This window comes from Stylophora pistillata, chromosome 12 (genome assembly GCF_964205215.1).
Source record: "Stylophora pistillata chromosome 12, jaStyPist1.2, whole genome shotgun sequence".
Taxonomy (NCBI): domain Eukaryota; kingdom Metazoa; phylum Cnidaria; class Anthozoa; order Scleractinia; family Pocilloporidae; genus Stylophora; species Stylophora pistillata.
Genome location: NC_142530.1, coordinates 6,164,275 through 6,179,353, shown reverse-complemented (window position 1 = coordinate 6,179,353; position 15,079 = coordinate 6,164,275). Strand labels below are relative to the sequence as shown.

General features: G+C 36.7%; 1 long non-coding RNA gene and 1 pseudogene across 3 annotated transcripts; both read right to left on the bottom strand.

Annotated features, from left to right (window-relative positions):
* Positions 1–263: 263 nt before the first annotated feature.
* Positions 264–5,126, bottom strand: LOC148718556 (uncharacterized; annotated as a pseudogene). Its single transcript, XR_015994135.1, has 9 exons — positions 5,119–5,126; positions 4,622–4,676; positions 4,005–4,126; positions 3,034–3,171; positions 2,903–2,946; positions 2,741–2,805; positions 2,458–2,517; positions 767–1,680; positions 264–363 (listed from the first exon to the last, which is right to left on the bottom strand). The product of XR_015994135.1 is annotated as an uncharacterized LOC148718556 (transcript).
* Positions 4,753–13,288, bottom strand: LOC148718555 (uncharacterized). 2 transcript variants are annotated; one of them, XR_015993945.1, is made up of 6 exons: positions 13,108–13,288; positions 8,115–8,150; positions 6,728–6,795; positions 6,208–6,300; positions 5,617–5,724; positions 4,753–5,241 (listed from the first exon to the last, which is right to left on the bottom strand). It is a non-coding gene; the product is annotated as an uncharacterized LOC148718555 (long non-coding RNA). The 2 variants fall into 2 exon arrangements; XR_015993946.1 differs by having other exon boundaries at positions 5,073–5,241; positions 5,617–5,706; positions 13,108–13,285.
* Between the last annotated feature and the right edge of the window lie 1,791 nt (positions 13,289–15,079).

The window sequence follows — 15,079 nt, the reverse complement described above, 5'->3', positions numbered from 1 at the left end:
AGGCAATACACCTATTTTGACCTTTTTGTGGGTTAAAAATACATGTCATACAAAAAACTGAAAACCTTTTATGAAAACCCTGTGCATTCTTTATTATTTCTTACAAGATTTTCAAGAACTGATTTGCTATTAACTGAATCAGACATTTTTCCTTCACTGTAATCACTTTTAGGATCTAAACTTATTTAATTTAATTCAGATGGTTCTCTTTATCTCCCTATTTTTTCCCATGCTACCATAACTATTTTGCATAAGTCAGCCAGTATATTTTGATGATTTTTATTAATATTCAAGATTAATTTATTTAACACATGATAAATATCATTGGTTTGCATTTCTGTGAATTCCCATCCCAGTCATCAACTGTTGAAGAGAAACAAATACAAAAAGTTAGGTGTGAATTTTGAGTGAAAGTCAATTTAAGATGACAGGCATGGGTAAAAGGTAGATGAAACACTCTTCAACTAAAAAAGGCCTTCTAGATGGATGATTTGACTTCCAAGAGACAAGAAGGAACTCTAGGCCAAAAATGATAAATAAGGTAAACCCAGAAATTGCAGTGATTATGACCATGGCAAGGAAGAGAATTAAAAAAAAAAGGAAAGGAAGTTATGAACTAAATTAAGTACCAGAAATCAACTAAGTTGTAAGAGAAAGGGTTGACAACTTGGCATTTAGTATTCTGGTTATTTTTATTTTTTTTGGAGGAAAGGTGGGGCATGTTACTTTAAGATTCCACAATAAGATTTACATAATTCACACCTACCACCCCTATTCATTCACAGCTTCATTGTTACAATGTAAACATCCATCACTTGCCATTAGACAGTTGTACTGGGGAAAAAAAAGAGGAAAAAACAAGTGGGAGTATGTCTTTCTAATGACAGAGAGACATACTCCCACTACAACTAACCCTATTTCAGAAATGTTGGCTGAAATAATTTTTATTACCAAATATTTTTATACCAAACATCTCAGCAAGTCAACCAGACTCGTTCTCAGCGAGCTAACTAGACTTATTCTCAGCGAGCCAACCAGAATTATTCTCAGCGAGCCAACCAGACTTATTCTCAGCAAAAAAAAAAGCCAAAGTTATCTCGGGCGTATCCTTCGGAAAGCCCCAGTAATTTATGAGGAGTGTATTCACAGGATATATGATCTAAAAGTACATGATCATTTCTTTCTTAAAATGAATTTTTTCGTCATAAACTATCTTTTATCTCAGGGATCTCATCAAAATAAACGCAAATCAAAATGACAAATCTAATTCGCTATGAAAAAATGTTCTGACATGTTTATGTTTAGGAAACTTTTCTAGATTATTACAGAGATGAGATTGCTTCGGTAAGGATATTATTAGCAAGAGATCTTTGATTTATAAAATGATTGTTTGTGAATTTTTAACAAACAGATAACGAGGTTAATAATTATGCACTTAGCAGCTGCCATCCTGGGGGTCGACCCTGGGGTCATACGGGGGAATAGACTTTTGTCTATTCACATGGGAAAACACCCACTGGATTTTTACCATTGCCGCCATCTTGAGAATAAGAGGTCCTTACCATGGGGACTGGTTGTTACCATTGATATCTTCAGATGTAAAAAAACTACTACTACTACTACTACTTTTTCCAGTTAGTCGCCGCCAAAAGCCACATAGGATGTTTTTAACTTTGAGCCCTGTATAGTAAACACAAGCTGAAGTAAGTTTTTGTTTGTGGCAAATAACATTCGTTTGGAGCATTACATTGTTTGAGTTAGTAGAGCATACTTCTTTGTCCCCAGGCGAGGGGCATTGGTAGCTTTATGTTGAACAATGTTATTGTTGGTTAGGGGGTTTAGGAAATGCCTTTGCAATGCCCAGGGGTTCCCCAGGGTCACCCTCTTCCCCACCCCCCCCCTCCCCCCCCGGGAGGGCCGCTGGTAAGTGCATAATTACCATGATGACTAAAACAAAAATTTTTGTTATCAGTTGCATATAATTATAGCTCATTGATCTCTTTGCCTCTGGAAAATGTCAAATAATACCAAATATCTGGCCCGATTACAGTCTACTAATACATATTGGAAAACTTTATATCATTTATTCTCATCAAATTTGCAAAGATAACTTTTTGACAAGTATCAAAAGAAAAGTTAAGGCTATTTCAATATACAAGACATTACATGATAATTTTTGCACTTATTAATAACTTCATCTACACTTTAACTAGGTTTTTCGTTTCCTTCTTGCTGAGATTCATTATTTTTCTTCTTTCTTCTCTTTCAGGTCTTCTTTTTCTTCATTTCTGGTTCTATGAGGATAGTAAGAAGAAATTGTTGTCGTCAGTTGTTTATAGGTTTTTCGTCATGCGGGATTGGCCTGAATTTCCCATTTTGGAATGCTTTGAGCAAATTAGAAAACTGGAGAAATTCTTCAGCCATGAAACTTAATGAATTTTGTTTGTTAAATCTTACCCTCACTTAAAGTCTTCCTCTCCTCAATGTCGTGTCTTTGCTCTCCCAAGTCCTTGTCATCTTTAAAGTTAAAGAGAAAGGCCTTGATTTTTTTTCATCTTGCAGTTCGCAGTTAAATTTGTATTATGCATGAGTATATAAAAATATAACTTTATAAAGGTGATTTCTTGTTACTTTATTTAAAGTTTGCTATCTTTAGAAGTACAGAAACAAATAGGAACTTCAGCTTCATTTTTTCATTTTTAATTTTTTTAAAATTCTGTAAAGAGAATTCTCTACTTACCAGGAATAGTGGAATCAAGTGATTTATCAGAATCAAACTTGCCATAGAAAGACACCTGAAATCTACTAGAGTTTTGAAAGATAAGTAAAATTAATAAGATGGATTTTTAAAAAGAAAAAAAAAAAACTAAGGGACCAAATGATCTGTTTTCATTATTCTCACCTCATCATCTTTTCCAAATATTTCATTTGCTTCATCTTTTTTTTTCTGAAGTAAAATTGACATAAACCATTTTTTTTTAATTTAGCTGTTACTACATGGCCTTTTCAAGATCCTTTTTACATGTTACTTACCCTTGTTATCAGGCACAATTTTTCTGATTGGATGAGATTATCAGTGGGTAGTTTTGTATCAGAAAAAAAACCAGATTCAAGTTGATGTAATGTAAAATAGTCTTGGGAAGTCTCTTGACCCACCCAGTCATACACCTCCTGTAAACAAATTGATGAGAGAGAATGTAAGCATGTTGATGCTTAATTATTAAAGGCCATGCACTACAGTTGTATAGTGTGCAGGCATATCTATTTAACAGAGCAGGCTTATATGAGATGTTCGAAACTTCGAGCTAATAAACCAACAAAGCTACATTGGAGTTGGCCTCTTGACCATCACTTTTCTGCTTATATATATATATATATATATATTTAACAATTATTCCACGCGTGCGCATTGGATATGAGATGATAGATAGCCAACGGGGCGCGTAGTGCCGAGTTGGCTATAATCGTCTCATATCCAACAAGCGCGAGTGGAATAATTGTTTTATTACAAACCTTAAATCAAATTATCAAATTTCATTAAATTGTTAGCTCCCTTTTAATTTTAAGCTGACACGTGCTAACCATATTTGTAGATTATGGTATATTGGCTGATATACCATAATGGCTAAGCCAATAAAAGGTCTTGAATTGCATTATCCAATGATCAAGTTTTTAATAAATATTATATATATCATTTCCAAATTGAGCACTCTATCTAGGATGAGTCATTGCTGCTGCAATTGCGCATGCTCGCTAGTTTACTCTAGTTTGAACACTCTGGCATGGCTTAGACGATAACACAAAGGTTGGGTCGTTTGGGGTGACCATCTCGGTTCTCCCCCATCCTAGCATCAGCACTGCACTGATGAGGCCCAGAAGGCCGAAACAGTACTTTCTGCAGTTAGTTATATATATATATATATATATATATGCCATATGGTACTTTATACTTTAATCCTTTTTTTTTTTGTAATGACTTATCATTCAACTGTTTCAGAACTCACCTGATATGTTCCTTTGGTAAAAAATTTCTTGTTATCTCCCTGTCATCTTCATGGAGAACCTTAATCCGGAAACATTCCCCAGCAGGTTCTTGGGTGAGACATTTTTTTCTCATGGCTGTTACCTGATATCAAAGTAATGGTATTTATCAGGTCTTTGATATATTGTCAAAAGTCAATCACCCAAAGCATGCAGCATTATACAGCTTACCACAAATTAAATTTCTTATTCAAAGGTCTTCCTTAATTTGGTTGCAATTGTTCAAGGCATTAAATTCCCGCTTTTTTTAATTTGGCAACATAAGTTATGACCACCAGATGAAGAAAAAAACTAAAAACACAAGAAAACCAAGAGTAGGGAGGTTTTTCTGAACAATCATTGACCATGAAGTTAATTTGCATTCCTTTTTGCAGAAATTTGAACTGCAACAATTATACTAGCTACGCAACTCCCTTTCCACCATGGTTATGTTATGTTTTCACCAGTTATTGCAGCACATGAAACTCATAGAACATGATTTTGCACATCGGGGATTTATATTATTTGTTAGTACTTTGATGAAAGGTTCCAGAAACAATAATTATTTTGGTTTAATTTGTAGTTTAAAGAATTTACTTACTCTTTTCGCTTTCTCTAGTGACGAGGAGCCTTCTGCTCTTTCGATCCCTTGGATGCTTGTCCGACTTTTCTGCTACTTGACTTTTTAAATGAAATGTTTACAAATTTTATTAACCTTTTAACAATAGTTGAATATCATGAGTTCAATCAGCTCTAAGAATTTTGTTGATCCAATTTGATACAAGAACAGTTCCAGATTTTTGTAAAGGTAATCACATGACTTTGAGTGCAATTTGGAATAAATAAGCACGAGTAGATTTTTTCAAAGACTAACAAAATTGCATGAGCCCGTAGGGCGAGTGCAGTTTGTGGTCTTTGAAAAAATTTACAAGTGCTTATTTATTCCAAATTGCATGAGAAAATCATGTGATTATCTATTAATAATATACGTGAAAAAATACGAGGTAGCTTCTCATAACTACGCAGAAGAAAGTGCGCGCATCATGTGCAAAAATAATTTATTCAAACTCTGCAAGTGACATTGACCTTGACATTGACCTTGACATTGACATTAACCAATGATTCTGACCAATCAGAATGTCTGGTTTGTTTCTTTCTTTGCACTGAATTAGCCCTCTTCTGCACTGAATTAACTCTCTTCTGCACTGAATTAACTGAAAACTGCATTCATCTTAACCAATCAGAACCGAGAAATTTTTTCATGTATATTATTATAGCTAAAATTAATTTTGTGGAAAAAATTCATTAATGAAGGAAATCTTTCTTATGGTTTTCTTTATGCCTTCTTGTGCATTTTATGCTATTGTTTTCCAAAGAAATGTGATATTTGCTTTAGATTTTATTTTATCATGGATGGCCAGACTCTATGCATGAAAGATGACGACATTTTTGCCTTGTTTGTATGATACATGAAAAGGCAGTATTTGTACATGAAATTTATCCTTTTCTCAATATTTTCTCTAATGTGACTAATGTCTGCATCCAAAATATTTATAACTAATTGAAAAAATAGATATTCTCCAATGGTTTACTCACAATCTCTTGTAGAAGTAGATGAGAAATGTTCACATAAGTGACAAATTGTATGTTCCATTTGATCATCACTTACATCTTTCAGGGATTCTCCTAGGTGTAACAAAATGTCTGATGCTCATTGTAAAACTATAAGTTTAAAAACTGGGTAACCAGTTCAATATTAATTCAATAAGTAAAACCAAACACTGTTAACAGCTATTGGGACAACTTTAGGAGACATTTTTAAGGTAGCAATCTTTCAAATGTTACACTTTTCATTTTTAAGTTATATCAATCTCCTCAAAAACCAATTCACTCCACAGAGTAGATCAGTATGAGCCATTTTTTTGCAATGACGCACATCAGGAAGGAAAAAATATAGATTGAGACTCTACAACAGCCTTAATTCAGAAATACATTAATTTTTTTATTAACTTCTAAACTCCCAGTTAATTAGCATGTAAATTCTTAAACTTAAGTGGCAAATTCCTGTAACTGATTTACAAAGAAATGTGTATCAGCTAGAGGAGAGATTTAACAGTCAGATCTAGGGAGTTAAAGGGTTAAGAGGGTTTGATAATTGTCATTGATTGGCAAAATTTTTCAACTTACCTGAAAAGCAAACATTTAGACTGGGGTTATTTTCTTTTGGAATAAGGATCATCAACTCACTAAATGGACCTCTTCTTCCAAATGTGGTCCTTACTGCAGATGGAAAATAGTCAAGTATTTTAATGGCTTTGAATGTTATGTTTTGATTTGGGGAAGCTATGTGTTTAAAATTTTGTCAGTGTTCTGTTGAAAGGAGAATTGCTCTTTATTCTTAATTTTGTTATTAGATAGACAGGTTCTAGACATCAACATTATGAACATTGGTTTTACCCACAAATGTTAATTGTGTAGTTGTAAACCTATTAAATTATATTAAACCTAATTCTCGCAGCATATGCATGATATTACTATAATTAGATTAGGTATTGGTATATATTTTAATAAACAATATTACTACCTTGCCTTCCTTGGCATTTAGTATTCTGGTTATTTAAATTTTTTTTTTTGGGGGGGGGGGGGAGGAAAGGTGGGGCATGTTACTTTAAAATTCCACAATAAGATTTTAATCATTCACACCTACCACCTCTATTCATTCACAGCTTCATTGTTACAATGTAAAGATCCATAACTTGACATTAGATAGTTGTACTGGGGAAAAAAAGAAGAAAAAAACAAGTGGGAGTATGTCTTTCTAATGACAGAAAGACATACTCCCACTACAACTAACCCTATTTGAGAAATTTTGGCTGAAATAATTTTTTATTATAGCAATACCAAACATCTCAGTGAGTCAACCAGACTCGTTCTCAGCGAGCCAACTAGACTTATTCTCAGCGAGCCAACCAGAATTATTCTCAGCGAGCCAACCAGAATTATTCTCAGTGAGCCAACCAGACTTATTCTCAGCGAGCCAACCAGACTTATTCTCAGCGAGCCAACCAGACTTATTCTCAGCGAGCCAACCAGAATTATTCTCAGTGAGCCAACCAGACTTATTCTCAGCGAGCCAACCAGAATTATTCTCAGCGAGCCAACCAGACTTATTCTCAGCGAGCCAACCAGACTTATTCTCAGCGAGCCAACCAGAATTATTCTCAGCGAGCCAACCAGACTTATTCTCAGCGAGCCAACCAGAATTATTCTCAGCAAGCCAACCAGACTTATTCTCAGCGAGCCAACCAGACTTATTCCCAGCGAGCCAACCAGAATTATTCTCAGCGAGCCAACCAGACTTGATCTCAGCGAGCCAACCAGACTTGTTCTCAGCGAGCCAACCAGAATTATTCTCAGCGAGTCAACCAGACTTCTTCTCAATGAGCCAGACTTACAAAGTCCAGTATCCACAGCAAGTCAAAGCCCAGTATCATCAGCGAGTCATAGACCAGTATCCTCAGCGAGTCAAAGTCCAGTATCCTCAGCGAGTCAAAGACCAGTATCCTCAGCGAGTCAAAGCCCAGTATCCTCAGCCAGTCAAAGACCAGTATCCTCAGCGAGTCAAAGTCCAGTATCCTCAGCGAGTCAAAGTCCAGTATCCTCAGCAAGTCAAAGACCAGTATCCTCAGCGAGTCAAAGACCAGTATCCTCAGCGAGTCAAAGCCCAGTAACCTCAGCGAGTCAAAGACCAGTATCCTCAGCGAGTCAAAGACCAGTATCCTCAGCGAGTCAAAGGCCAGTATCCTCAGCGAGTCAAAGACCAGTATCCTCAGCGAGTCAAAGACCAGTATCCTCAGCGAGTCAAAGACCAGTATCCTCAGCGAGTCAAAGACCAGTATCCTCAGCAAGTCTAAGAGCAATATCCTAAACAAGCTCAAAAGAAAGCATTTAATTTGGGGCCAGCCAAGGTATACAGATCCTCTACAGGTGATAGCTTTAGATTTGCAGCAAATTTAATTCCAATAAAAACTATGAGTCTTAGTATTATAAGCAAGTTGAACTATAGATAAAAAATAGGGGACAATCATACAAACCTTTGAAATAAAGCTCCAGGGGAATTGTCCGAATTTCTGCAAAAGAACGAATATGTTAGCCAAGTCACTGGTACCACTAAATAAGGAAAAAATCTATATGAGAGTGAAAAGGAACCATCGAGTGCTGTATAATTTTTTAAATATCACCCTGAACTTTGATCAAGTGGAAACTATTTCAAGAAGTTGCTTCTGTTTGCTTTACTTGCCTTTCATAAAAAAAAATAGCTGTTGATAATTGGTGCATAAATACTCCTTTTCTGAATTTTAACCTTGATTTCAATGTTTCCGATCAGCGGAGAGAGTGATCTCAGGATAAACAATGCTCTTCCTATTTTAAAATTTATAAATGAACTCTTAACATATTTCCAAGGTTGTGATAATTCCACTATCTAATTGACTTGGCAATTACCTGGTTTTTGAAAGTAGTGCATTTTTTACTAAGCCAAATCATCTCCCAACTCTCCTAGGCTGGTGTGTTAAATTGAAAATCCTCTCCCACAAGCCTAATATTCAAGCTCTTTTCCTTTATAACTTGGTTATGCAATATGGTTAAATTACTACAGATTGCTAAAATTTCTGTTCCTTTTCTCCTGAGCGAATAAATACGAAATGGAAAGTACAGAAACATATCTGCCTTCAGAGCTGTTTCAATTCTTCATAATGCATGACATAAATGAATGAAAATCCATCAAAATCATAACCTCCACGCATCATGGCTAATGTGGCATTACATTTCTATTTTTCTTTCCTTTTACTTCATCGGGTAATTTCTCTTTCAAATGGCTCTGACCAAATGATAAAGTTCAGTGGTTGAGATTCTGAACTTGCATCCATTGTTTGGACCTCACAATGAATTACAATAATTTATAAACAATATTTGGCAAATGAAAAGGTCAACTTTTGGTTTCACCGAGGAACAGCATACGTAGATCACTGTACTTAATTCTCACGTTGAAAAAAATTAAGGGGCCACCCTTACACTCGTTTTTCAAGTGAATAACCTTTTCACAGGGTCAAAACATTGAGCCCTACTGACTAAGATTTACCTAATATTATGGAAATAACAAGAAAAGACCTTGAACCAGTTAGGAACTTTCTTTTTAAATTGTTTATTGAATAAGAAATGTGGAGACAAATAATAACGCAAACAATGCATAATGATAGTTGCTTGGTCACGCCAGTTACTTATTGAAATTAGTTTTAATTTTTAATCCAAAAAAAAGGTAATCTTCGGAACGAACCAACATGACAGAGTTAAAAATCGATCTTTTGATGTACTTGGTTAAAGTAGTTGATTAGCTTCTTCGTGTCCTATAAAAATTCGGCGTTTTAACTGCGCCAGACTCCAAATCAAAGTAAATTAAGAACGTATCTTCGTTTGCAAGCGAACTCAGTTCAAGGTCAGATCATGGGTCATCTTTACTTTCGGAACGTAGTGACAGATTTCACAGGGAACTTTATAAAGAAAAATTTCCCAAATCCTTATAGGAGCTGCGTTCGTTTTTGGATCCATCTCAAACCTCCAGTAAACAAGCCTGATTGCAAATAGTTATTGAATAATGGGAGCAACTTCAGAATACCCGGCCACTCACGCCCTTTATAAATCGAGTGCTCCCGTGGTCCGCAGTCCGAAGTCGGCTAACAAATAAAATGTACTTGCTAAGATAAAGAATGAAGTGGTACCGCTGTCCGCCCTGCCGAAGTCGATAAATAAGTAGTAAACTAATTTATGAAGTCAAGTGATAACGCGGTCCGCACTACTGAAGCGGATAAATAAGTAGTAAAGTAATATGTAAACTCAAGTGCTACCGCGGTCCACACTCCCGCAGTGGATGAATAAGTATTAAACTAATTTTTAAACTGAAGTGCTACCGCGGTCCGCAGTACCGAAGTGGATGAATATGTATGAAATGAAACTTTAAAATGAAGTGCTACTGCTATCCGCACTACTGAAGTAGATGAATATGCAGTAATGTAATTTTTAAACTCAAGTGCTACCGCGGTCCGCACTCCCGCCGTGGATGAATAAGTATTAAACTAGGTGTTCAAATGAACTGCTACCGCGGTCCGTAGTACCGCAGTCCTTGAATAAGTAATAAAGTGAGCTCTAAACTAAATTGCCATACGCTAAAACCCTATAAAGAAATACGTTAAAAGCCTAAAACCTAACCCTAACCCAAAACCCTAACCCGAGGGTTATGAGTGTTTCAAAATATCCTGAAATAAAGCATTGTAATAACTATGTGGAAGCTTAAAAGATGTGAAATACAAGAAAATTAGCCAATAGAGGTTTCCCGCTGACGTCACGTATGCCGTAGCAACCATGTTGGCTACCATCTTGAAGGTCAGGTCTTCCAATGTTAACAAGCGATTCTGACAATGTCTGCGAAAAAAACTTACGTTTCAACGCTCGATCCGCTCGATAAAGAGAAATATTTGCAAAAAATAGCTTGTATAGACAACATTGATCCGTTTGAGATCGCAAATAAGGAATGATCGTCAAATGTTAGCGATTTTCCACCGATAACTTACGTGGACCTCGTGAACCATCTAGTCCTAAATTCACTGGACGAAAAAATTAGGATGTATATGAAGACAGTTTAAAAAGAATTTCGTCTCTTTAGATTTTGCAAACGAAATTTTAGGCCTTGAATTCTAGCCAAAAGGTACTTTGTATTGCTTCCCAATAATGCTAGCTGAGTGGCTGCAAATCCTTTAGAAGATCAATTGTAAGTTTAAAGCGCTTTGACAACCTACAATCCAAAAATGTTTGATGGTTTTACTCCCTCGAAAAGGGTATATTTTCAACTGAACTGGGTTTCCTTGATACAGCGACGTTAACGATAATAGTAATTTTTCTCATTGCTTTACCACATGGTTGGCTCTTGAAACAATGATTTCTTTTGTTCAAAGGTTGGAAAAATTTGATGGAACATCAAAAGAAATTTGATATTAATGTTTGTAGACCAGATACGTCACTATAAGTGATGAGCCAGCTCTAGGAAATCACTCGGGTGTAATAATACACTGATGGGTAGACCCTTAATATACCAGGTCTATAAGGAAACATTTGGTTACACAACAACCCAAAATGACCCACCAAGAGGTTCAGGGAAAAAATCCTTGCCAAAATGAATTGCCAACCCCTTCCCCAAAGAACAAAATAGTTGGACCCTTACAGTAATTACCTAGAAAAATAGGGCTACACTGCATTCATGTGTGTCACATTAAGAGCAGCCCCTTTGCAACAGCTGAAGGAGCACTTCTAGTAGGTTTTTTTTGTATTTTTTATTTTTGGCAGTCTGTGTGTTGCCTCTAAGAAAACACTGGGTTACATCACCATTTGCTGGTGCCCAAATTACACAGTCCCTAAAAAATAGAAGTCACACTCATCAATACTGCTCCAAATAACAATAATAGTTAATTCACTCCCAATAATTAAATTTTATAGTAAAGTACACAATCAGTGCATTGATATTTATGGGAAATGCATGGAAACACAACCCCAAATAGAAAACAAAACAAAACAGGTGATATTCTGGTACAAAAATATCTGCCCCTGAAAATGAAATAAACCAGACACAAGAGTGGCAGGGCTCACTCCCTGCCAAAGCAATATAAATTTGTAATTCCAATATGCATTGACTTGTATACAAGTCCCCACGACACTGCAATGCAATGTGCTTCCATGGGTATATGCTCCAATTAACCAGTAATTTCAAGGTTTATCAATCTCAATTAACCTTAAAAGTCAAACTTATTCCAGTGAAAAAGTTTGCATGCAAACTAGTCTGGTTTCCCATACTAGAAAGTTCAATTTCGGGAAAGCCGCAAATGAAACATTACTCACTTCCGAACACCAGAGAAGCACTGAGTGGCAAGATGTGCCATTTTGCCAGCTGCCAACCTTCGATGTGCCATCGAGAAAGTTTTAAGTGCTTCAATGGGTATGCTCTGATGAACTGGTAATTTCAATGTTCACATCTATCTCAAACAACCTTAAAAGTCAAACTTACTCCAGAGAAACAGTTTGCATGTAAACTATTCTGGTTTACAATACCAGAAACTACAATTTCAGGAAAGCCACAAATGAAACATTACTCACTTTGAACAACAGATAAGTCCTGATTGGCAAGACTTAACATTGAGAAAGCCTTCAGTGCTTAATAAGGACTACTTAGGATTTCGATTTGAGTCTTTTAGAGAAAAGATCGAGCGCTTTTTCTCCTTGATGGACTATAACACTTGGGAAACAATAATATCCCTTCTTGTCGCGATTTGAGCGGTTGAAACAACCGACAACAGAGCAAAAATTGTCCATCTTTACTTCAGCCCTTCGGTTCGTCTTCTGTTTTCCGCGAGAAGTTGACCTTCAAGATGGCCGTGAATGCGTTGCTATGGAAACGCGACGTCATGCGGGAAACCTCTATCGACTGCGGGACTACGGTAGCAAGGAAGAACAAGATGAACACCAACTCGTATGATGCAAGCGGAATATTTTGTGATGTTTAATATCGTCGGCATCCGTTCGTATCGAGAGACGAACCTCAACACTTACTACGACGTTTAATATAATGCAGATATTAGGTAAAGGATATGCAAGCGGTATATTTTGTGATGTTTAATATCGTCGGCATCCGTTCGTATCGAGAGACGAACATCAATACTAACTACGATGTTTAATATAATGCAGATATTAGGTAAAGTATGTCGACTGCGGTACTGCGGTAGCAGGATTTGATGAATGATTTTTCAGTGGCCGGGAATTCTGAAGTTTAGCCGAATAATGAAACGCTGGGGCCAAATTTATGCAAGCATGGAATTGTTTCGCGTAATTCCGCTCAAAACCTCTTTGGCTATTGGACAGGAGGGTAATCAAAACCCTTGCTTGGCATTTATGATACTGCAATAAGAATACGTGGCACTAGCTTACTTGTAACATAAGTTGAACGGTGAACTTATAAAATTCAGCTGAATTTAGTCACGTACTTACCCGACTCTCGACTCTTGCCTTGTAAACAACGTAGCAACCGGTAGCATTTCAAAAGCATAGATGTGTCATCATGTAACAGAAATGGATTGTTTATGCGATGTATTCCACTACATTCTCGTTAAGCAACTTCTAAAACAACTGCCATTCTCGACACACGCTTACCATTGTGGCTGTAGCTGCTGGTTTCCTCTTTAAGCCATAACTAAGTCTAAGCTGTCACATCAAGTTGGAACACGCAGTGCTTGTTAAAAATTAAAAACACATCGAAGGGAGAAAAAGATAAGGCTGAAGGCGTGCACGAAGCCGGTAAATCTAAGATGTAAAATCACGACCTTGATGGCAAAGTAAACATTTGAATGACATTGCGGTTGATTCGTTTTAAGACAAAGGCTCTATTCTCCTCAAGGACCTTTGCCGGCGTGGGATAGTTCAATCCCGAGCCAAGGGGCATCTTGGCGTTTGTCAGCGGTATCACCTCAGGGAGGATGGGTTACCATAAGCGCACAGCCTCAAATAAGCGCCCACCCTGAAAGCCCAAAAATTAAGGTTACCTCCTACCTTCGCGGATGTCCTTCGGGAGAAAATTCGTACGCGCGCTAGTTGGAAGAAAATCCTAACAAACTAGACATCAAAACAAAGGTTAATAAATGCAATTTACGATAAAAATATAATTTCGGCGATTTTTTCATTTAGGAAGTGTCAGGAGCCAGAAAGGCGTGAAACGACCGAGTGTTCTTCTATCGAATTTATCGGGTATCGGATCCCGCGGCACGAGAAAAATGGCTGCCTAGTCTCATTCACAAGGCATCAATCAACAAAGGTGTGTCAGGCTTTTCCGATATTCTGATTGGTTGTCTGGATATTCGCATCTAAAGTTAGGGTAGCGAAAAATATGCGAAGCGTTTTGCGTAAATGGACACCACGTAAAAAATATTTAAAAGTTCAAAATTTCCTGACACACTTTTGTTAGTCATCATCACAGGAATGTTTTCGCGAAATTTCACGAAAATCGGTGAAATCTACATACCCTATAAATTCGTTCAAAGTGGATGTATTCCTCTCAAAATCAAATGCGAGATTTTAGCTCCCAAAGGTTTGTAAACAACTTGCGCCACACCAGGAGATTATCTCGCCTCCTGAAACCGCAAACCAATGAGATAGACGAGACCTGGCGTCAATGACAATGGATCAAGATTTTCCCGGGAAAAGTATCGTGTAGCAGTCTTTTTTTTTTTTTTTTTTTTTTTTTATCTCGCCCTGTTGATCGTTTAGTAATGGACAAAGTCGGCGAAGAGAAAACCCGCGGCAGAAAGGGTAAATCTGTCGCATTCTTCTTTTTCTCCATCGGTTTCGTCAGATTCCAACGAAGAATCTTGTTTACAACCTTCTGTGGTGTTGACTTGAATTTTTCAGCTCTTTACCCCAAGGATAATCGAATGCTGTCGATCTTCAATGGATGCCGAGCTTGTCGACGGCTCCTGGCCAAACCAAGAACCTTTGTCGCTTTGTTTTGTTTTGTTTTGTTTTTTTTTTGACAAAATGCTGCCATTTCTCTCTTCTTTGGACCTTTCTTTTTCTTTTTCTTTACCCAAGGACTCTTCTCTAATTTTGAGTTTTGTGTTATCTCCACGAGAAAAGACTTTCTACGAGCAGATTACTTCCACGTGTGAAATTTGTCAAGGGCGCGATGTAATATTCCTCCGAATATTCGAATATTCCCCCGGGGAGTTCGCCCATTTACGAGATTATGACACCTTCCTGATTTATTAACTTTTATTCGAAAATACGTTTTTTTAAATAAGTCGGACACTTTTTGAGATTTTTAATTTTTTTTTCTTTTGCAAACGCTAGTTAAAAAGTGTAACTTCAATCTAGTCAAAAAAAAATCAGCCTCTGAAGGTAGGAAGTAACCTTAAATAAGCGTGCTTAATAATGAATAATAATAATATAATAATAACAATAATAATAATAA